Consider the following 25157-nt stretch of genomic DNA (forward strand, 5'->3'; position numbering starts at 1 on the left):
AGGATTGTCTGATTAAATTCCCTCCGTGACTTTTTGTTACCTTGTCGAAGTATATCTCTCGTATAAATAAGAAAAGTTCAATGATAAATAATTCTAGCGATGTTGCATCCCAAAGCCACTATAGTAATATGAGAGAAGCCGTGGTGGTGGATTCCGGAAATTTCGACCAGCTGGGACTCCTTTCCGTGCACCTAAGCCTAAGCGCAGAGACTTTCAGCACTGTGCCTTTGTAGAAATGCGGTCACCGTGGCCGCGATTGAATGACGCGACAGTCGGGTGTGCGGTAAAGCACCGCATTCAATCACTAGAACACAGTGGCTAGCAGACATTGGTTTGAAGAGACGCTACAAGCAAAAGTAATTTCAGGTGTAATAGCTAATCACCGTTCATAACTTTTGGCTAATGAAAACAGACTACGCAGCGTTCTTAAACTAGTGGCTCATGAAATAGCGCCATTATTTGCCACAGAGTGTGAACATTATGTCCAAATTGTATTGTAGATATTGATGCGCGTACATGTATGAGTTTTCTGTAAGGACCAAATTTTATATAAAAAATACTTGTAGATGACAGAGTTCCTAACCCTACGAGCTTACACTCTTGATCAAGTCATATGGTATGAAACCAATTAAAAAAAACATCTGTACAGCAATAATGTATTATACACCTACATTTAGCTTACGTAAAAGTCCTTGACAGGATTACAACACTTTTGTTATATCCTTTATAGAGTGCAAGCAATTGGTTATTATAACACAGCTGTGACATCGTACACGCCCCGGTGGTCTTGTGGTTTTAGTGAACGACTTCGGACCCGGAGTTTGCGGGATCAAATGCTGGCCTCATTTCGATGCAGGTGAAATGCTAAAGGCCATGTGCTAAGACTCAGGTGGACGTTAAAGAATGACGGGGTGTTTGAATGTTCGGAAGCCGCCACTGCGGCGTCCCTCATGTTCATAGCATGGTTTTCGTGCGTAAAGCCCCAATAATTATTATTATCAAGTTGTTATCAACTTTGCCATCCCTGCGTGGAATAGCTTCTTTGTCGAAGTTTGATCCCGACCCCGGCGGATAGCGGCGTAGCCAGAAATTTTTTTCAGATGGTGGGGGGGTTCAATTACGCTTTATGTATGCTCATCCATACGTTTGTATGTGTGCGTGTATGTACGCGCAGGCAAAACTGAAAATTTTCGGGGAGGGTGCTGATTGAATTCTTCTCCCCTTCCTGGCTATACCACTGCCAGCAGTAGCATTTTGGTGGAGGCGCATTGTTATAGTCCCCTATACCGCGCGATGACAAAGCGATTCAGGAGCGCCAAGATGGTCAAATTTTTCGGAGTCCTCCAGTCCGGCGTTCCTCATTATGATATCGTGGTTTGAGCACGTTCAACCCGAGGTATTATTACTATTCCTTGTCCAACTTTATAGGCTGTTTCGCGCCTTTTGAGTTTGTTTTAGCGACGCGAATACCGTAGGAAGCTTTTTCTCGAACCTATCTGCAAGTGTTGGCAGGTGCTTTATTTCTTTTTATCTTCAAGATAAATAAGGTGCCGCTGATAAGCGCACTACAATGGGCGCAAGGAGCGCAGAACGCCCTTCTCCGAAGCGCGGACATATATGTATACACGTCAACGAAGAGAGATTAGATAGAGAGGGCTACAGCCGCAATCTTTCTTGATGGAAGCAGGAAACATGTGCACCATAAAAAGGGAGAACGAACACGAGAGCGCGATGACGTCCACGATTAGCACGACCTCGTATTAGTACAATGTGAGGCGCAAGCCCACCTCGCCTTTCGTCTCGTTATATTCTTTATATGCTTATACTGCGTTATATGCTTTATACTCTGTAACATGCTTTCTTCTATTGTTTTGAAACAAACTTCACCACTGTCTGCCTGGGGGACCGGAGCTTTGTTAAGCCGAAGAACTATCGGCTTTTTCTCCAGTTCTCCCTTTTTCACCTTTGTATGAAATGGTGAAAAAATATTTTTGATTGATTGATTGATTGATTGATTATATGTTACAGTGTGCAATGAACACGGGTTCTATCCGATATTATAGTCCTATCTAATATTATACTCTTCTTTCTTACAACAACAACAACAACAACAACAACAACAACAACAACAACAACAACAACAACAACAACAACAACAACAACAACAACAACGATAATAATGATGAGGATGAGGAATATGATGATGATGATGATAATACTCGGGGTTTAATATCCCCAAGACCACCATTTGATTTGAGAAACACTGTAATGGAGGGCTCTGGAAATTTCGACCACCTGTGGTTCTTAAATGTTCATGCACCTAAATCTGGGCACACGGGCCTCAAACGGTTTCGTCTCCGGAATTCGATCCCGCGACCTGCGGGTCAGCAGTCGAGCGCACCATAATCTGCCCTCTTGCGTATCGCGCGATGTGTTCCACTGTAAATTCATTCACTTACCTCTCTCAAACTTCAGTGCTCATAAACACGGATGTCGCTCGCATCCGTTGTAGCTCATCTGTGATCTAGTTTTCAAACTGGGGGCTCTTTCTACCTTACCATATCGTACTATTGTTCTTGCAGTAATGAAGGGAAAGTTACGGGAAGATTTATTAAACAAACATGTGTTTCTTTTTTTTAAATATCGAGGAGTTAAAAGAAAAGAAGAAACCTCGGGGCTTCCAAGTTGGCATGTCGTTTGCGAAATACCAATTTGTCGTTTGCGTTGGCATGTCGTTTGCGCTGTTAAGCACTTTCTTCGTCTACCATGCAGCACCAACCAGCCATATCAAGCACCTTGTTAAAGCATATACGCCACTCATCGGATTTCAGGAAACGCCTCTTCGGCCCGAGCTTGGTGACACCAAGCTTATTGGATCACGAGTAGCACAGACGACGAAAGAACACCCATAATATTCGAGTTAAAGAGAAACATGCTGTCCTTTTTTTTCAACATGCATAATTTTCAACACACGCACCTCTCTACGTTACTGTAAAAGAGAACAGGCGTCTCGAAGTAGTAATCGCGTAAACGTACCCAAGAGTGCCCCGCAGTGGTGTTCTAGTGGCTAAGGTACTCGGCTGCTGACCCGCAGGTCGCGGGATGAAATCCCGGCTGTGGCGGTTGCATTTCCGATGGAGGCGGAAACGTTGTAGGCCCGTGTGCTCAGATTTGGGTGCACGTTAAAGAACCCCAGGTGGTCGAAATTTCCGGAGCCCTCCACTACGGCGTCTCGCATAATCATATGGTGGTTTTGGGACGTTAAACTCCACATATCAATTAATCAATCAGCGCACCGAAGAGTGTTTCTCTTCGATGCTGCAGCGGCGACGTGCGTAACGTGGCGCAATTGCGTCTCTGCGTGATGTCCGCTCAGCCGACAGAAGCTGTGACGATACGCAATAGGTGTTTGGCCGATCGAAGCGGGCCATACACCGGGCGGAACACTGTAACACTCTCCGCGGGCTGGCAATGCGTGATGTATATATACCACACTCAGCGTTCGCCGAGTGCCGTCGGTTTCCCTGATACGTATAGGACGTGACATATTGCGCGTGCGTGTACTTCCCTCGACGCACCAAATCCCGACGCGAAGATTGCGTGACATATGACAGTTTCTACCTTTCTTTTCCATCACGCATTCGCAATCATCTCCTCACTGGCAGAAAAAGGGAGCGCCAACTCCACCTGACGGCATCGTTTCCCTTAATTAGAACTGACGGCGTCATACCGTACGTTTAGCTTATATGCAGTTTTCACGTACGCATTCTGGCAGAAATCAACATGTGTGGTAGGAAACATGTCTACTTTGGTTACGATGTTACAGATCGGAGCAAGGACAGCCGTCTCATCTGTAATGCGTGAAAGACGTTGCACGTAGAGTGCGCTGAATTCCCTATAAGAGGAAAGGGGGGCGGTCATCACAGCCCCCCCCCCCCACTTCTTTCCCTGGTTGGTCGCGTCGAGATGGCTACGTGCTCGACAACACATTAAAAAAAAAAATGAAGCGACGTTACGCTTCTCACAATGGCTAACTTCAATCCCTGGCCTTTCAGGAGTAACGACGGGAAGTAAGCAGCTCTTGAAACGCAACATCAGGGCCTTCCGGTTGCCTGTATTGTCTAAAATGGGCGTGGCTATCCCTTCTTTTTAAACAATGGCGGAATAGGTGCGACTGAGTAAAAGTATGCGGGGAAGAGATTCTTGAAATGAAACAGGGTGATAAGGGGGTTAAGTGACGCAGTAAATATCTCTCATGTGAGGCAGACGTGCCAATACGCTCATAAGTCAGCAAGGAAGAACGCCCTCCTCACTCCTCCTTTCGCCCCGCCGCGGTGGTCTAGTGGCTAAGGTACTCGGCTGCTGACTCGCAGGTCGCGGGTTCGATTCCCGGCTGCGGCGGCTGCATTTCCGATGGAGGTGGAAATGTTGGAGGCCCGTGTACTCAGATTTGGGTGCACGTTAAAGAACCCCAGGTGGTCAAAATTTCCGGAGCCCTCCACTACGGCGTCTCTCATAATCAAATAGTGGTTTTGGGACGTTAAACCCCACAAATCATCATCATCACTCCTCCTTGCGTCGGCTATGTCCAACACGCTGCGTCAACCAGTGAGATTGGTTTTGGTAACGCCGTGTCGGTGTTGACTCGCATTAGTGGTCCCCGTCGTTATAGAAACCGGCGCTCGGCGCTGGTTTCATGACGACCGCGCAAACACTGCCGGGAAAACGGTGGACGTCTCCCGTTCCTCGGAGTCTCCCGAGCACGCGACGGCGTCAGCTTTCAGCGCCGTCTCGGCGACGGGGCATGTTTCAATTTCCGCATGCCGGCACTCGGGGTTGTGTGTGCATACCAACTTCCGGTGGGACGCCGGCGACGCGGGCAAACAGTGCGCGAACCGTGGAGTGCACACATGTATGGCCCCGTGGGCGCATACATTTGGTGTTCTATATGTCGCGTACTCTACGCCTGTCGTGGCAACGAATACAGGGTCGGCGACCTTCTAACGTGACGGCACAACTAATAGAGAGAAATGTTTTCGATGTGTGTGTGTTTGCTTGTGTGTGTGTGTGTGTGTGTGTGTGTGTGCGTGCGTGTGTGTGTGTGTGCGTGTGTGTGTGTGCGTGCGCGCGCGCGCGCGCGCGTGTGTGTGTGTGTGTGTGTGTGTGTGTGTGAGAGAGAGAGAACGAAGTGAAAAGATAGGGAGGTTAACCAAGGCCGTCTTATATAGTTGCCACATCGTTTACCTTGTGTTTTTCTAGCTAGCCTGTATGTTATAACATCGTAATTAGATAGCGAACAAGAACCTGCTTTGACAAGTTCATCAGTATTTAAACGTTCCCTTTCTAATACCTCCAAATGTTTCCTTACGGAATTCATATGTGATCCTATATTGTCTATATATTTTTTTATATATCTTCTTAGGAATCATACGAAAACATGAACTTATTGTTGGTAACAACTTATAGGTTTGGGCGAGCCAGTTATTGGCATGGAAGTACTAGAATGACATACGAAAGTTTCAGTACAAACGTTCTATGCTCTCGGGCATTGATGATGATGATGATACCTCTAACATGGCTCATACCCACTCATGAGGATTGGTCAAGCAACGCTTGTGCTCACTAAGCTAAAGCGTGGAACGTTTGGACGGCCCATGACGTCACGGGAACTCAATTTATCTCTGTTATTGACGCGAAACGCAATCGGATTTGCTTCCAACGGGCTAGCGTGGGTACATGTATTGATAAAAAAAAAGCCGAGGAAATTGCTTGCGAACTTCTCAGTCCAATAAAACACGAACACTCACTTGAATTCGAAGCAATGCGTCATTGTTACATATATACGCGACAGACTTCTCCCTTTACTGCGAGTTTGTTTTGCTCTAGAGAAAAACGTAATGGAATCTCATCTCGCTCACCAGTACATTTCCGCGAGTCCGTTACGAGTAAAGACAGCGATGTTTCTTTATTATATGACGCTCAGCGTTACGTTGCCGTCCTCGACATTTTGCCGGTCTCAAGCTCGGAGTCCATCAATTCTCCACAAACAACTTTCCCTCCCTTTTTTTTCATCGCTATTTTCTTCGCTTTTAAGTTTATTTCTTTCGCGAAACCGAGAGCTTTGTTCCTGAAGCTCATTATGGCGTTTCTTGTAGAGCGGTATCACACTTTTTTTTTTCTGAGGATGCCGGCAACAACGTTTGTCGTCGGCTTTCCGGACCACTGGTCTATTATTTATTTCGACGAAAACGCGGTGACTACGAACGAAGGCTGACGATTTTACGACCGGACCTTCTCACTGTACACACGCGGGCGCGAAATGCGGTCGATGCTGCTGCAGCGGCGCGCTCATCGTCTCGACGTTCCACGAATGACAACCGCGAGAAAACACAGGCGACGTGCACGTCATCTTCTTCAGACCGCTCGATCAAAAACGAAACGTCTTCCATATTTCATTATACGTACGGCTCGTCAGAGAGAAAGAGAGAGTAGAGTGAGGGAGAGACAGAGAGAAAGGGAGAGCGTATTCAAGAAACCACAAGCGTTTGACTACGGCGCACCTAGCATGATTCTCCACATTGGTGTGACGAATAAATTATGTGCATTTGTAAGACCGTCCATGTCCTACAAATACGTGCTTTTCACGAACAAACACAAGTACCCTCGTAGAAACGTTCATTTCTGTGACATTCACTGCACGAAAACATTTATTTCTCTCTCATTGCACTGGTGAGATGAGGAAGATACAGGGACTACAGGAAAGAAGGTCCTATAGTTCGATTACAGGACAACCTATCCTGGAGTCTCTGTATCGTCATCGTCTCGTCATCCGTGGCGCAGCGAGAAATCGTGAACCATCAACAACTATATAGCCCAGTTCATCGCTTTGTGAAACGAAAACTTTTGACCACTTCAGTCCTTCCAAGGATTTCTGTCTTCTTTATAGTGTGGTTTTGTCGTCCTTGCATACTTGACTCTCTTTCTAGTGGGAACAGTATAACGAGAATTGATCGAAAGGACGACTTTGTTAGACGCAACGGTTGGGAAAGGACTGTCTTGTATCGGACGTAAAGAGGGTTGATGATGGTTATGATTATTATCGTGATGATTATGTGAGGAAAATTGACAACAAAGGCCAGGAAGACGTATATTATCTCCCCATCACTTTGGTATGTCCGCAGAACTGGCTCCACTCCCACAAAGAGAGCTCATACTTGATTCACTCGAAAACAAACTGCTAATATTAGGTGTTTTTATAGATTATTCGAAAGCATTCGACAGAAATATGAAACACTTCATGCAAAGTTGTGTCACTATGTTTATCGCGAAACGTCTCTTATCTTTCTTAAAGCATACCTATCACAAAGAAAGCAATCGGTAGTGTTAAATGACAGTCAATCCTCCTTACAAACCATACCGTCAGGTGTACCTCAGGTCAGCATAGTAGGGCCCCTACTGTTCAATATTTATATCAACGACATAGTAAGGATCACCGATAGTGTGGATTTTATAATTTATGCGGATGACACTAGTATGCTCTTTCACGGTAATGATTTGGGTAAGCTTGGAGATACAGCCGATACCATTCTTAACAACATTTTCATGTGGAGTACCAAAAAATTATTTAACGATCAAAACAACAAAATTCAAAGATATGGTGTTCGCACCGGCTCAGAAAGCTGTCTGTCGTGATTAGAATATGCACTTAGGGCCCGAAAAAAATTATGTCGCAAAATAAGTTCCATCATTAGGAGTAATTTTAATGAAAATCTTAACTAGAACCAACACGTTAATAAAGTAACTAGGAATATAGAAAAGACGTGTGGTATACTCTCTAAATTTCGACATTTTCCAAAGAAAATCGTAATTTTTCTCTATAATGCGTTATTTTCTCCTCACAATAACTATTGTAGTCTCGTATGGGCATATACATATAAAGAAAATCAAAAGAGAATAAAGTTATTGTTGAGAAAAGCGATGTGGCATGTCAAAACGTGCGATATGACGCACATAGAAGTGGTTTGTTCAGAAAATATAAAATTTTACTGATTGATCAAATACACAGCTTTAATCTCATAATGAAATACAAGCAAAGCTGGCTATGAAAGAACGCCTGTTTTCTTAAACTATGTAACCTCCGGAAAGCTACACAATCCCATTACAGAATTAGACAAAGGCCTTCCTGGTTTGCACCATATTCTCCAACTGACTACGGTTTAAAGAGACTTGAACACTGGATTTCCGCTTGTTTTAACATGCTTGAAAAGAACATTGCCATCTTTGATATACCTCAAAAACAACTTAAGAAGTTCCTCATCCAGAATGCCGGCGTGTAGTTAAATTTGTCCTAATTGTTCAGCAATAACTGTAAGTCTAAAAAAAACACCCTATAATAGTGCTCGTCTGTAATCATGTTATCCTACGTTGTTGCTTCATAGGTAAAGTTCTTTCTTTTATTTGTTTACGAGTAAAACATGTAACATTTAAACAGTGTTTTCTATGTTACCTCTTCAAAACTTGTATTTTTGTGCACTCAGTGTTGCGCACTTTTTATATATTTGTAGTTTTTTGTTTGCCGTTTAGCAACACGCGTGTTGTTTCACGATTGAATGTGCGCTGTTTCATTGTTTTGTTTTATTTTTCGTGCGCGTGAGTGTGCTTTGCTCATTTCTATGTAAACCTGAAACTCTGATGTGATGTACTGTTTTACATTATTTCAAGATTTCCTGAAGTTTGAAAATCGACGTCCAATTATTTTCATATCTGTGCTCTGCGGTTTCTGTGATGCCAAGCACAAAGGGGTACCGGAGCCTCGTCAAGCTGCCAACATACAAGCTTTTTGCTCCCATACTTGCGTTTTTTTTCTTCAAAATTCTGTAAATAAAATGCCCAGTAAAAATTAAATATGCACGGAGTTAGTAACAAGTTTTAGCGGAAATTAGATGATTAACTCGGAAATGAAAGAGAAATGATGGAGGGCGATAAAGCAACTTGACACCGCGGTGGAAGGGAAGTCAGCCCACAACAGTTGTGCTATACGACAACACGACAACTGTTCTTTTGTTCACTGTGCACGGCAGTTATGTACGTATACCGAGGAATGGGAGTTGAATTATCCTCAAAATTTATTATGCGAAATACAACTAAACGCTTCAGATTTATAGAGGGTGAGGGGTGTATACGAACAGCTCACTTCATGAATGAATGAATGAAGGAACGAATGAATGAATGAATGAATGAATGAATGTATGAATAAACGAACGAACGAATGAATGAACTTTATTTGAAGTCCGGAAAAAAATGGCATTTATGTCCCCAACACGTAGAATTCCGAAAAGCTTTCTTCCAGTGATGGCAGGGTGAGAGAGGAGAGATAAGTTTTTCTGAACTACATTTGCTTCATGCAATCCCTGTGAAGCAGCCGCCGGGTCATGAGTGTTTGTCCATGGTGTGAAGTCCATTTGGACCAACTGGCGCGTTTCCTGTGGAAGCTCACAGTCTAGTGCACGCAAGATTGTTGCAAAACTGACAGGGCCTCTTTTGCATTCACGTAAGACGACTCGAAGGCGCAAGGCATCTTCTTTTTCTTCCTAGCCGATGTATTCATCCCCCCCCCCCCATCACCCCTCTCTCGCCAAAAGCTTTCTGCTACTGACGTGGTTATGCACTGCCTCCAACATCAGAGGTCCTGCAAGCTTTGTACACCCAACGGTGTTTTGCATAGCTTTCGTGATTGATTCACCTTCGACCAAGCGATGACGTCATGTGATCGACTTCATCATGTGACGTCCCGTTGGTGTTATATAGTGTCACAAATTTCGGAGATCTGGAACGTGATGATGTCATACAAAAAAAACGCCACAGTTTACGGTGGCAATTTCTTTTTTTTTTCAGCAATTTTTTGGAGCCGAAGGTCAATTTTCGCGCTTGTTGAGGCATCTAATTGCCTTGTCTTAATAAGTGATGGCGCCAGTAGAGCAAAGTTTACTGCCCACGACTAAAAAAAAACTGCAGTGGTGGCCATAAGCCCTCAACGCGCTGCCGGTGCACTCCATGGTAGTTTTGACCCAGAAAGCGGAACGTTGGCCGCATGCAGAGCTTCCTTACAAAACCACGGTTATGGTATAAAGTCGGGCGCGAGACCGATGCAGCCCAAAATAGCACGGACGTGCACAACCACGGCCATCTGCCGCAGAAGCGCCTCCCAGAGGAGGAGGAGGAGGCGTTAACGCGATGCTTCTGGGCGCACGCTCTTTATTTGGCGTGCACCATCTTGCACAACTAGCACGGCACAGAAGCGTTATGAACGATCGTATATATAGTCGGGCTGGTAACGGCCGATTAATGGACCGGTGTGCGACATGTGATCATAATCGTTGCGTCATTTACTAACGCGTAGCGTCAGGGGGGAGTCGTTGCAGCGCGTGGGTGGGCATTATGTGGCGAGGAGGAGAAGCAGAACAAAAAGAAACGTTAACCGTCGTTGATAGATAGATAGATAGATAGATAGATAGATAGATAGATAGATAGATAGATAGATAGATAGATAGATAGATAGATAGATAGATAGATAGATAGATAGATAGATAGATAGATAGATAGATAGATAGATAGATAGATACCTCCTCAATATTGAGCTTCGCAAAACTCCAATTAAATAGTTATCATCCGTCCATTTTGATGGTTGCGCGCACAAACTAACAAGAGCTAATATTTACATCAGACCTTTCTGCCAAAGACTTTCATTGCAGATAAGTTTTCTCAGTGCTTTTTGATTGAATCTATGCATGCAGGGTTTCTCTTCTTCATAGTTTTAAACTTAAACTTGGTGTAAAGCGAGATAAAGTACGGTCGGCCTGGGGCACCCTGTATATGTGAACAAACACAAGAGCCTTCTAAAATGTTACTACAAGTCGCTCGCACGTCCATCATATCGTGCCCAGTGCTCTCCGTACGGGAGTCTCTCACGGCGCGATAACACCGCGTCACATCTCAAGGCCTCGCGTTCATGTGACTAATGACGAGAGCTGTGCAGCCGACCGCAGCCGGAAGCTATCAGGAATCTAGCGGGCGGATGCCATCTGTCAAGCTCTGGCGCTCTTTTCGAGGCATCCAAAGAGAAAAAGCTCGTGAAATCAAAAAAAAGCAACTTGTCCTGGTTGCTGCTGCGTTGCATACTCACTTTCAACGCGGCTCTCGCATTGACAACCAGCCCGAGTCTATGCCTCCCAGGGAATTCGCCACCATCACATGTAATGAGACAACGAAGTCACCGCGCACCGATACATCAGGTACAATTGACGAACGCTCCATTATCAAAGCCTTGTGCACTAATACCTGCAGAGTATATACTGATGCTGCTATCCTACAAGACGGCGGAAGGACGTTGTTGGGCTCGAACTTCGTGCGTTCCCCGAATACTTATGTTACCCACCCCGCGGCCGGCGACCCCTCGCCAACAAGGAAGCAGGGCCACCGGAATGTGGGACGATGACTGTCTGCTGGCCACAAAGGACGCGACAACTCCCGTGCACCAAGGGGTTCAATTATGGCGCCTTACAGGAGACCAAGCCAGGCTGCAGGTGGCCGGTACACGTGGAAGGTACACGTGCGTGTCCGCCGGACAATCAGAATCAGCGGAGACGACGGCATTGGCACACGGACCAATTGTATCGATGGCCTGTCAGACCGGCATCGCGGGAACTTACTCGGAGGCGCTTTTCTACGACCCGGCAACGCCCGTCGTCGACCATTCCGGGACGGAACGTAACTGACGTCAATCCTCAATAATATATGAATAGTTTTGTCAATGAACACCAATGTTATCTATCTAGGAAGCCAGTGCTCTTGAGATGTAACTTCAAGCCATTCGCTATGCAGTTCAGGATTCCACCTAAAAACTGCCCGCAATTAAGCAAATTAACGTATTCACTGCTTTCTTAGGATCTATTAAGGAGCTGCAGAAAGTTCACAAGCCGATGGAAATCTGCGAGGCGATTCATAAGATGCGCCGCAATACAGCTACTTGCATCAAGGTACTTTTGTGAGCAATATGAGTTCGAACACGCAAGCGCATGGCGAATAACCTCGAAAACTACATCGGTTTATTCAGCGGCCATTGTTGGAAGCAAAGTAGAAAGGGTGGCGCGCTTCTGGTACAGTGTTGACACTCCTGTCTAGGCATTGTTGCTGCAGAACGGTGGCTTATGGCACGTTAGTGGCTGCCAGCGGTGACATGAACCCACATATCAAGCACAGCCACACCCAATTACCCATTTAGCTGCTGAGATATCGGATGACGTATAGGATACCATCTTGGCATGCCTCTATTATATGTAGATGGTGTGTGATGCGCATTTTGATACAAGTCTTTCACTTTGTTTGTTTTTCGTGCACTTTTCTTCGTTCTATCATCGCTAACGACACATCGCACGCAGTCATCTGCCGTTTGCCCGCAGCTCTAGCGAAGCGGGAGTGCTGACAGACAGTGGAAGAACGCCCCTTCTTTCCCGCCCAGTTTCGGCAGCGTCATCCACGTATCACGTTAACTTTGTTTTGAGGCTACTTGCCACGTGCTCGCGTGTTCGAGCTCATATTGCTCATGATAGTAACTTGGATTCAAGGCCACGCTGCGAAGCCACACAACATTGCTGCTGACCAGCAGGCACACTTCCCTCCAGATATAGACCTTCCAGCCATTCCCCTTCGACCTCAGCCCCTAAACTCGCTCCGTGCCCGTAAAATGTCCTCCGGCATGATACAGGCGCTTTTATTCCACCACGTGTCTGCTCTCTCTCCACTCACCTTACTATAGGGCGGAGGAAGTTGTGCTCAGGAGGCTTCGGGCAGGGGTGGCCCTTACACCAGCCGTTATAGCATCATGAACTGGTCGCGTTTACCAGTTGGTGATACGTGTGCGTATTGTACCACTCCAGCGATGCAAACAGATGCATACCTCCTGATATGGACAATTAAGAGTTACAGCCGGAATGCTCCCGTCACCTCTTTCAATCCGGCATTTGCTACAGTGACACAACCAGTTACAACCACTGGATACATGGCAACACATTCCACGAGACACTGCTTCACTTCATACACAACATCGGCCTAACGGCACACACTGAATATACATATACACGCAAAAAACAACATTATGCCTTAAAGGCAAGCCTATGTCGCAATAAAATAAAGTAAAATGTTTCAGTATTTATTTATTTATTTATTTGCTTCATTTCACAGATCGTAGTTTCTATCTTCGTTCGGCATATAAGGTTCTACATCCTCGATATACTCCAAGCGAAATTATAAACTTCAACCAGTAGCTAGGTTAAACAAAAGAAGCGTAAGATTGCCGTTTCCCAAATATGATAACCTTGGGTGCGCCGAGCCGTTTCAAATAAGAAGCAAGACTTAATCAAGCAATCGTGCGCTTCGTGTCAACATGAAAAGAACGTTGGTCTCTCATTGTCTTTCTTATCTTTGAGCGTTCGAAGAACAAAACGTGAGCGATGCGTTTACAATGCGTTATTTTTCAACGGTACACTATAGTGTTGCGAAGAGATTTAACTTAACGATTTACATTGTAATGAATTGTCCTTTTTTTATAGACCCACAGAGTCTGATTAACAGAAATATATCGATTACCTGTGCACTGGGCAAAACAAGGCCTCTGAATCAAAATTTAACGCTTTGATTTTTCGCTTATTTTTCGTGCATGTGAGGGCAAGATAAGCGGAGCATTATAAGTTAATGCTGCTGGCAGCTTTTTTTCGATAATCTAAACGTAAATATTGCAAAAATCTATAACGTTAACGAAACGCTTAAATGCGCGAATTCATGCACAAACCTTATAAGCAAGCGTAACAAGTTAAAAAGTGCCACTGGACGCGATAGTTTGGCTCTTGGCTCACGAAAGCATATATAGTGGTCGTTCCCGCTTATTTCATAAACTTCTCTTTAGGAGCGCAATCGCATCTAATCTTCGAGGATAATAGGATCAGTTCTTTCTTCGAGGTCACCCGGAAGAAAGGCATTCCGTTCAAGATCAGTATAGGAAGCTTCAAATACCGAAATAGCAATGGTTCCTCGTTCCCTGCGACAAATACCGCGAATTGATGTCCTCGAAAGATTTGCGTGATTTGATTTTTGTAGCTTAAGAAGATTTGCACTCTTTCTTTCTTTCTTTCTTTCTTTCTTTCTTTCTTTCTTTCTCTCTCCCTTATTCAAGGTTACGTGCATGCAACGTGGAATAGTGAGAAAAATTGCGAAAGTGTCAGACAGTGAACTTGAAAACTGAGTAGCGATTTTTTTGGTTCCTTCGTTTCGTCGCGCGCGCGTTTCTTCGTGGCAAGGCTGATTGGAATAAATAGGCCTCGGTCGCGCTGGCCTTGGCCGCCACTTATTTCAATGGAACGGCGACAGCGCCCGGCGTATATAAGTGCCGGCTTGAAGGGGAACTGGAAAACTGAGCGTATACGAACTCTCCGGGGAGCCGGGCTTGAAAAGAATATGCATATGTCTGCTTAGGCCAGACAAGGGTTTTTTTTGAAATTTGCTGCCGCGGCGGGGCGGCAGTGCTGATCAACACACACGTGGCGGAAGAGAAGCAAACGAGGTGTAAAAAATGCGCTGCACCGCGGTGAGGCGCAGTGCGGGAAACAATTGCAGTACCATACGTCTGCATCAATCATTATGGGATAATATGGATCAACTGTTTCAACTTTAGTGGAAGTATTATAGTAAAATAAGCATTAAACAGAAAGAATAAACAGGTTCATAAAGTACTTCTGAAAACCTATGTTTTCACTGATTTTGTGGAAATAAATTGATTAGAATAAACAAATGAAATCCAAACTGTTTATTATTTACTTTTTTTTAAATATCGCGTCACAATTATCAGCACACGTGCGCCACTGCGGCATTGTAGATTTTAGAGCACAAAATTGGGCCGCTGTAAACAAAGGCCTATATATAAGCTCAGGAGATATCACTGACGCTTGTGTAGACGACCTTTCGGCTCCTGTGAAATTGAATGTATAACATCTTAGTAACGCCCCACCGCGGTGGTCTAGTGGTTAAGGTACTCGGCTGCTATTCTGCCGGTCACGGGGTCAAATGCCGGCTGCGGCGGCTGCATTTTCGATGCAGGCGAAACTGCTGTAGGCCCGTATGCTCAGTCTTGGGTGCACAATTTATTGTGCACCCAAGACTGAGCATACGGGCCTACAACCTCAGGAGGTACAAATTCCCGGAGCCCTCCACTATGGCGTCTCTCACAATCATAGGGTGGTTTCGGGACGTTAAATCCCATGGAAATATCAATCTAATCACATGTTACCGACAAAAACATAACAATGCCAGCGAATCAGGACTGGCATCAAATTTGACCACGTAATGGTGAGATAGCGCGAAAACTTTCATAAGGCGTTGCCATCAGCCTCGTTTTCGCTTGCGGTAACCTTCTGCAGCTTGCGCTGCTTGTAGCAGTTGCTGTCTTGGTATTGCGAAAGCGGTGGATTACTGATGCGTCCAGGTTAACCTAATCTGATTTTTATGGTACGCTTAATAAGCTACACTCAACGGATGCTTGAAAATAGTGCGTAACTATCCCAAACGCATGCAGTGTTGCGCTTTAATGTCGGGTAAAGCAGCTTATCGTGCCCAAATGCAGATAGTGGCTTTCCCATTCATGATTCATACGAATCTATTTTCATTTACAGGTCAGCAAATATGAAGCCCGAGAGCACGCATGCAGAGGACGGCCTACGCGCATCATACATATACTAGAAATATCCTGTTCAAGAACAGTTATTTATGACTGTATACCAGACACGAGAGTAGTGAAAGACTTCGTACTAAGTGCGAGGACTAGTGCGTAGATAACGCTTAGACTTTGGGCACCCCCGTAACAAAAGGCCGTAAAGTAAAAGACTGTAAACGTAATCGGCTGTTTTGCATCGAAAACTTCCTTAAAAGCCGCGGGTTAAGCGCCAACGCTTCAGAGTTCACACGGTTTGTTTTCGCTAAACAATGGCAGTCAATCTGACAAGGCTGATAGCGGAATCAGTTTAGAGAAGGAAGCAAAAACGTTTCCGTACTGCACTGCAGGCAGTCTGATAAGTTCCGTGGAAGAAAATAAAGCGAGACGAGAAGGACAGTTCTGTGGGAAAGTTCGGGAGAGAGTAAAACTTTATTGAAGGGGAAAGGGAGAGGGGCGTTTTAGAGCCTTTATGGTTGGGGCCCTACGTCCAGGGCTCCACTGGCCTTAGCCGCCCGCCGGACTTGATCCAGTAGTGCGAGCTGCACCCCTGGGTCCGAGCTAGCGAGGTGTGCCTCCCACTGCTCCATACTAGGTGTTAAAGGTTCGCCGAGAAAATTGGTTATGTCGCTTGGTTTACGATCGCACCCCCACGATATGTGGTAGAGAGTCGGTCTTCCACCGCACCATGGACATACAGCCGGGTAAAGAGTTGGATGTATCGCGTGTAACTTCAGTAGGTGCGGAAATACATCCGTTTGAATTTTTCTAAGGTCAGTGGCCTCTTCCCCATTAAGGGATCTGTGAGGTGTTCCACATTTTTGACGCGTGAAGCGCTGGTGAGCTAGAATCTCCCTAGGTAAAATTGGCATGGTCAATGAAAGAGATGGATTCTCCGCTCGGTTACAAAACGCACGAGCTAGAGCGTCCGCCCTTTCATTGCCTTCGAGACCTGCATGTCCCGGGCACCAGATCAAGCGATGGTGGTGAGTGAGTTTGGATCCTAGCAGCCTCAGCCCCATTGCTGGAAGGCGGCCCCTTAAAAAGAGCCGGCAGGCTTCCTGGGAGTCGGATAAAATAACTGATGGCTCCCCTCTACGCTCCTGAAACCTTAAGGCTAAGGCTATGGCCATCGTCTCCGCCTTTGTAGCCGAGGTCGTGCGTACGGAGGCACTCGTTAGCAGCGTCATGTTGTTGTCGACAACAGTAATTATGTGTCTCTGCCAATCGAAACTGGCCGCATCGACGTACGCGACATTTGAAGCTGAGCCGAATTGCTTTCGAAGCCAGTTTACCCTCGCAGTACGTCGCTCAGCGTGAAAGTCGTGATGCATATTTTTGGGCACCGGTGCGATTGAGATTCGCCTGCGGACCTCTTGGGCTACGTCGACCAGCTCCTCATCAATGTGCTGTGGGTGGGGCGAAATTCCTATTCTAGTGAGTATCGCCCTGCCTGCTGAAGTTTCACTTAGACGATTCCTCTGAGACATGAGGACTGCGGCACTGAGCTCAGCATAAGTGTTATGTATACCGAGAGCTAGGAGCCGCTCGGTCGGTGTGCTGGTGGGTAGACCAAGTGCTGCCTTAAAAGCGCTTCTAATGAGCACATCCACCTGGCTCTCCTCACTTCTGTCGAGTGAGTGGTACGGTAGGCCATACGTCACTCTGCTCAAAACTAAGGCCTGGACAAGCCGGAGAGTATCCTTTTCTTTCATGCCTTTTTTATGATAAGTGATGCGACGGATCATTCTAGCTATCTGTTTAACCGTAGTCTTTAAGGTGGTTATCGTGTGACTGGCTTTGCCATTGCTTTGGACCCAGAAGCCAAGTATACGGGCCTGAGTAACCTCGGCTATGGCATGGCCGTCTACCTGTAAGTTTATGTCACCGTTACTTTTGTAATACTTACTGTGTATTCTTATGAGTTCAGATTTTTCAGGCGCACAGCTCAGCCCACTATTTCTTGCGAACTCTGCCACAGCTGTCGCAGCAGCCTGGAGGGTCTGCTCTTTCAGCGCCAGTGAACCCTTCGTAGCCCAGAGTGTGATGTCGTCCGCATACAATGTATATCCAAGGTGCGGGATTGCTTCGAGCTCGTGAGCAAGTCTGCGCATAGCTATGTTAAAGAGCAAGGGGGAGATGACTGCCCCTTGCGGTGTGCCTTTATTTGGCATCGAGAACGGCACCGATCTCGTGTCGCCTATCCCAATAGTTGCCGTCCGCCCAGAGAGGAAGGATTTAATGTAGTTAAATGTACGTTTTCCGCAGCCGATTGTGTTGAGTTCAGAGAGAATGGCCTCGTGCGAAACATTATCAAAGGCCCCTTTGAGGTCGAGGGCCAAGACCAAATGTTCGCCTCCCCTGGGTACGCAACTCATGACCTCTTCTTTTAAAAGGAGGAAGGCATCCTGGGTTGAGAGTCCGGAGCGAAAACCAATCATGGTAGCGGGAAACAGATTTTCTTTTTCAATGTAATTTTGAAGCCGTGTCTGTACTACTCGCTCGTAGAGCTTGCCCATGCACGAAGTAAGCGAAATGGGCCGCAGGGCTCCGAGCGATGGTGCTTTACCGGGCTTTGGTATAGTTATTATTTTGGCTTCCTTCCACTCCGGAGGAACGTGACCTTGGGACCAGCAGTGGTCGTTGAGAAATTGCGTTATCTGCTCAAGAACCTCAGTGCTGAGGTTTCTTATCATAGCGTTTGTTATACCATCCGACCCCGGCGCAGAGTTCCGATTGGCTGCCTGGGCTGCCGCGAAAACCTCTTCTTTCGTGATTGCGGCGTCTAATGTGGCATTCTCGCTACCGATGTACTCTAATGTACTTGGCGGAACCACATCAGTACCGATATAACGGTCTTTAAGCGCCTGGATCAACTCTCCGTCGGTGCCGGGGTAGCTGTGTACTATTCTTTGAAGAATGCGGTTCACGGAGGATTTAGATTTGTCCGGCTCCAGCATGGACCTCAGCATGGACCGGCTGCGGCGGCTGCATTTTCGATGCAGGCGAAACTGCTGTAGGCCCGTATGCTCAGTCTTGGGTGCACAATTTATTGTGCACCCAAGACTGAGCATACGGGCCTACAACCTCAGGAGGTACAAATTCCCGGAGCCCTCCACTATGGCGTCTCTCACAATCATAGGGTGGTTTCGGGACGTTAAATCCCATGGAAATATCAATCTAATCACATGTTACCGACAAAAACATAACAATGCCAGCGAATCAGGACTGGCATCAAATTTGACCACGTAATGGTGAGATAGCGCGAAAACTTTCATAAGGCGTTGCCATCAGCCTCGTTTTCGCTTGCGGTAACCTTCTGCAGCTTGCGCTGCTTGTAGCAGTTGCTGTCTTGGTATTGCGAAAGCGGTGGATTACTGATGCGTCCAGGTTAACCTAATCTGATTTTTATGGTACGCTTAATAAGCTACACTCAACGGATGCTTGAAAATAGTGCGTAACTATCCCAAACGCATGCAGTGTTGCGCTTTAATGTCGGGTAAAGCAGCTTATCGTGCCCAAATGCAGATAGTGGCTTTCCCATTCATGATTCATACGAATCTATTTTCATTTACAGGTCAGCAAATATGAAGCCCGAGAGCACGCATGCAGAGGACGGCCTACGCGCATCATACATATACTAGAAATATCCTGTTCAAGAACAGTTATTTATGACTGTATACCAGACACGAGAGTAGTGAAAGACTTCGTACTAAGTGCGAGGACTAGTGCGTAGATAACGCTTAGACTTTGGGCACCCCCGTAACAAAAGGCCGTAAAGTAAAAGACTGTAAACGTAATCGGCTGTTTTGCATCGAAAACTTCCTTAAAAGCCGCGGGTTAAGCGCCAACGCTTCAGAGTTCACACGGTTTGTTTTCGCTAAACAATGGCAGTCAATCTGACAAGGCTGATAGCGGAATCAGTTTAGAGAAGGAAGCAAAAACGTTTCCGTACTGCACTGCAGGCAGTCTGATAAGTTCCGTGGAAGAAAATAAAGCGAGACGAGAAGGACAGTTCTGTGGGAAAGTTCGGGAGTATTTTAACAACGCGAGCTGGCTTTCCTTGCCCATAGGCAGACTACACTGTAGAATGACTGCACGTACAAAAGACATACAAGCGGTCGGAAGACATTCTTTATTCAGATATCCGACTGCGTACGGAAATGGCGCCTACACTTCGTCAGCTCGTTCCTGTGATCCCCCGTCGCGTCGTTTTGTTTGAAATAGCTGCGGCAAGTGTAGCATTGATGCGGAGAATCGGCGCAAATAATAGGTGCAACAAAAAGATGCGTACAGACAAAAGAGGAAGCGGGGTCAATCGCTTTGTTTTTCTAATGTCAGTGTTTGTCTTTTTGTTGAGCGAGGTTTGCGAGCACAGATCGTGCCTTCCTTGTTGTCCTATCACAAAAGAAGGGAGATGTAAACGTAATGCGCCTACAGTTATCTAACAGTTTCGCTTTACTACCCGTGTGTTTTTGTTTTTCGGTGTGTATACTGAAACCAATTTTCGAAGCTGAGTTTACTCCGTCGCCGAAATGTCCTGTATACAGAGGCCACTCTGGACAACTGGGCAAGTTTAAAGCTCAGTAAATGCTGATATCTTGTTTTCATACTGAAGTCAATGTTCGCATGGCACAACACCTACTGGCATTCACACTAGCGTGACACTAGGCCACAGTGTCGATCCTGGTGACTTCGCGCACCAGTACGGCTCGTTGCGATGAAGTCGGGTACCAATACTTCCAAAATGACCGCTGATTGCGTCACCAAAAACCTTCGAAAATGCCGCTTGTGCATCACCAAGGGAGTCGCTCAGCGCATCGGCCGTGGAAACGATATGACATCTGCCACGAGCACGTGAGGAGGAACTCATACCGTGTGCCGTGACCACAGAGTACAGTAGAGAACCAGAATTAGCTTTAAAAATTATGTAATTTTTCCAGGTGGTGCACTCACTCTTATCAGTGTATTTATGAAGCTCTTGGGGATTCAGTTCTTAACTAGGCGCATAAAAAATATAGCGGAAAAAGTTTGTGTGGTATCCCTTTACACTCAGAGGCGAATGCAAAAAAAATTGTTTGGGGGGGGGGGGAGACACCTTTTCGAAAAGGTCACGTTTAAATATGTATTTCGGTCGAAAAAAATTTGGGGGAGGGGCTGCCAGCCCTTGGCTACGCCACTGCTACACTCCAATATACGTAGCTTGGAAACACAGCAAGTTACACCATCTAATTACAGTGCTCCGCTATCACTGCGACGTAACATTTCATACAGTGGCGGCGACACAGAAAGACGTATCGAAGAAATACAGAAGGGTAAGCCTGAAACCCTTTGGCGCAGCGCTTCATTCGACAACCACCCCGGGGCTTTTAAAATAGCGCCGTCTCGGGAGAAAAAAGGTACACAAACATCGAAACGAGTGCTTCCGAAAACGATGAAAAGAAAACACCAGCGTGGGCGAGCGATGGGGCTTCAGACTCGAGCAAGGATGAGCAGAAGCCTTGGAGCGTCAGACGGAGGCCCGAGCCCGCCCACGTTTCGTAAACAACGAATCATCGAGAAAAGCCGTGTTTTCGGAGAGGAAAATACCGCTGCCCGGATGAAGTTTTGGCACTCGAGCCCGCACGTGGCAGTTTTCGGTGACGTTTGTAAGGAGCGGATTGAAGATACGGCGAATTCAGAGATACGCTATACAGTAGGAGCACTTCCTCTAGCAAAGCCGATCTATGTAAGCGCAAGAGAATCGCGTTCTGCAGGGTAGACAACGCGAGGGTAACAGGGAGAGCGAGAGAGATGGATAGAATAATAATATCTGGGGATTTAACGCCCCAAGTTTACGATATGATTATGACGTAGTGGTTGTGGCTCCAGAAATTTTGATGATCTAGTGTTCTTTAACGTGCACTGACTATCGCGCAGTGCACGGGACTTTAGCATTTTGCCTAATTCGAAATGCGACTGCGAAGGCCGGGGTCGAACCCACGACCTTCGGTGTCAGCAGCCGAGCACCCTAATTGTTACACCAAGAGAAAGAGATAGAGAGAGATCTCGCTTCTCTCTCCAATCTCAGAAATGAATGACAAGTTGCAAAACGATTTTTGCGAATGTGTGAACCTACAGAAATATTCTGGGATCTTTAGTTCAGATTGCAATATGTTTTGGTAGGTGTATCGCCGGAAGAAAAAGGAAATCGGTCTAGACCAACCCATTTGCAAAGATTATAATGATAACACACGAGCTAATTGAAGGTTCGTGAACGGACATTTAAAAAATAAAACTGAAAAAGTGAAAGTAACAAAATAAAACATGTGACACGATCTAACACGGCGAATTGCATTTGGCTTGTTTGCTCAGCAATTCTACTGGAGAGAGAGAGAAATAACATTTATTTATAAATCCGGCGTGTAGAAAGTCCCCGGCCTCGCAGGGCGCGGATGTTCCCTGTCTCAAGATTACAACTATTAGAGTCCGGTAATCTCAGAGCCTAGACCTCGAGGATGTTGTGCTACGACTAGGCGACAGTTACTTGGGTCATTGATCCGTCCTCCTTAACACTGCAATTGCAAGGCGTACGAGACGGGCTCTTTCATTCATTAAAAGCAATGGGAGTAGTCGCGTGGACTTACCACTCGACTTTATTTATTCTTCTCATTGTTTTTTCCCACGCATATATATGTGACGCTATGCTGAATGGGTGACGTGGCCTGGCTCATACCCCATGTTTATTCCATTCTGCACTTCTTCCTTCTCTGCCTCTACCAACCATCGCTTCATACGTCACACGATTCCCCCTCCCCCCGAAAGATGGAACTGGTTACAAACTATAACAAACTAAAGAAGTGAATGAACAAAACAATGCCCAAATTCACAGTTTCACGTCCAGACGGAGTTCCACAATCTCACGAAATCTTCAAGGCCGATTGAGCAGTCCGATGAACTTTATGACAACTCTGGTGGGCGAGGTTGACTGTTGCGTTCTGGCCAACTGAAGCACGCCTTGAACGTAGAAATTACCGATGACACAGCAATTCTGGTCATGAATGAACAAGGGTCGAAGTACTTGTAGCATTTGAGAGTCGGATGTCGTAGGCACGAAGTTCTCCGTCGTAGACGCTGCTTTCTGTGTCGTGGCTGAGACAGAACGAGTGCTTGCAGCCTGCATATGCGAGAACCGAAGCTGATGGTATGATTCCTTTGTTCCTTCATTGTACACGTGGTAGCTGCACGTCTCTTTCGTAGCTTTCTGTGGTCTTCTCTCAGTTTGTTGAATCGTAGACACGGCGTTGAGAACTGATGCAGGAAACTTTGTCGACGTTGCTTTCTGCGAAGATGGCTTAGGCATCGACTTCGTCTTTGCTTCTTTAATTGATGTTGTCTCTGATGATCTTTCAGCCACAACTGTACTCGTGAGGAGGTGTCACTTGATCGTTGTTCTTGTTCGAGTAGCCGTTGCAGTTTTTGGAGTTCGTGGAGTTGCCTTTGTTGAAATTGCTCGTCTTCTTGTGAAAGTTCGTCAGATGGGCCTCTTTCAGGAACATGAGTCTGCTTTTTTTTAGATGGTGATGTGATCAGTAGATTGTCGGTAGTCTACACTGTACTGCTGGGCTTGTCCTGCGATGAAAGCAGCGTGACAGGCTGATGAGAACGCTCCCAGGATGGTTGTGAGTCATCCTTGATTGTAAATGCTTCTGTCAGTTGACAATGCGCCGGCGTTGGTGGATTCGAAATTCCTGCAGTGCTTTGACTCACATGTGTGTTGTCACTTGACGATGAGAGCACAACAGACATGGCTTCAGGTGGTTCTGATGGCGTATGTTTTTTTCTTTTTGCAGCGTAGTTAGGCTGACAGTGTCTGTCGAATGACCCTGGTCGGGAACGTCAGGGTGGGGGCTGGTATTGCGAGGATTCACCAGCTCGTCACACGTAAATTCCGTCACACGCTCGAAACCGTTTGGGCCTTGTGTGTGACACGATGCATCAAGGCATTTGGGTGGTTCTGTAAAATCTGAAGTGTTGTGGTGCAGTGAACACGTTGAAAATGCCGATTTCATTGCACTTGGGGAAGGCGGGTTTAGGTTCAGTTTTTTGGAGAAATTTTCTAGATTTCTTTCGGTATACGGACGCTTTACCTTGTCTGTTGCGACGTGCACGTTACCAGTCGGTGTTCGAATGCGTGACGCTTTTTCGGAAGAGTCATATGATGGTGCAATGGTGGTATACTTTCTCTGAGGTCTCGTTTGGAAAATAGGCTTACTGCGGGAAGACTTCGCATAACTATAATGGGTGCGTTGAAAAGCCTTCCGCTGATGCGGTATGAACAGGTCTTCATCGTATTCTTTGAAACGAATGATCATTTCTTCTTTGATCCTTTTCCAAGACTCATCGTTCTCGAAGATATGGATGAGGTAAAATTTGAATGCCTCACCTGAGATGTAGTCACTGAAGTTCCTAACCATCTCCCGTTCTGACCAAGATGCAGCGGCGGCGTGGACCTCGAACAGGTTGAACCAGTCCTGCACGGGTCCGTCGTCCGCTGATCCGGTGTACTTGGGAATGTCGAGGTCAGCCGATAGTTCTGTCATGGTGCTGGTCGTTGTCCTTCTAGGCGATGATTCGGTAGTCAATGTATGGTCAGGGTGTCTTCTGGGGAACTGCATCGATGATGAGTGACTGATGAAGGGGCAGGCATTCTTTCGGGGGGAGGGGGAATCCTGTCGACTTGTGTGACGCTATGCTGAATGGGTGACGTGGCCTGGCTCATACCCCATGTTTATTCCATTCTGCACTTCTTCCTTCTCTGCCTCTACCAACCATCGCTTCATACGTCATATATATATATATATATATATATATATATATATATATATATATATATATATATATATATATATATATATATATATATATATATATATATATATATATATATTGTTCTTGCAAAGATAACTTACTTGGAAGGAAGCGAGACTTGCAAACCACGCTTGACATCAGTTTAATGTAAACAGATGCTCTAGTAGTATATTCAGTGTACGAGAAGTTGCTTCACAAAATTACTTCATTTAGAATGCCAGCGGGGCTTGGAACCGTAAGCTTCTCGGGAAATATCTTCTCTCTCACACGTATTCTTTCATATTAGCGTCTTGCGTCGGTCGCAGAACTTGACAGCCGGAGGGTGTTACCGAAGAACTGTGCCCGCTAAAACGCGAGGACACCGGGTACGCGTAACACGATCAGTCATTTACTTCTCAAGATAAACAAACTTAAACTTGAGGTGTATTGTATTTCACGTGGAGTTGCGGCACTCGCGTGCATTCGCGTTAGACACAGACCACATTTCAGGAAGTGGCGATGTGACATCAAAATAGTTTACTAAGATACGACGCTAAAAACAGCTTTGATT

At 45.9% G+C, this 25157-nt stretch overlaps 1 protein-coding gene across 2 annotated transcripts in view; it reads right to left on the minus strand.

Moving 5' to 3' along the window:
• LOC119174635 (cell adhesion molecule Dscam1-like) overlaps positions 1–25157 on the minus strand; it is a 141091-nt gene that overhangs the window by 106808 nt on the left and 9126 nt on the right. The gene's annotated exons all lie outside the window — the stretch shown is intronic.

The sequence above is a fragment of the Rhipicephalus microplus genome, chromosome 5 (assembly GCF_043290135.1).
Source record: "Rhipicephalus microplus isolate Deutch F79 chromosome 5, USDA_Rmic, whole genome shotgun sequence".
NCBI lineage: Eukaryota > Metazoa > Arthropoda > Arachnida > Ixodida > Ixodidae > Rhipicephalus > Rhipicephalus microplus.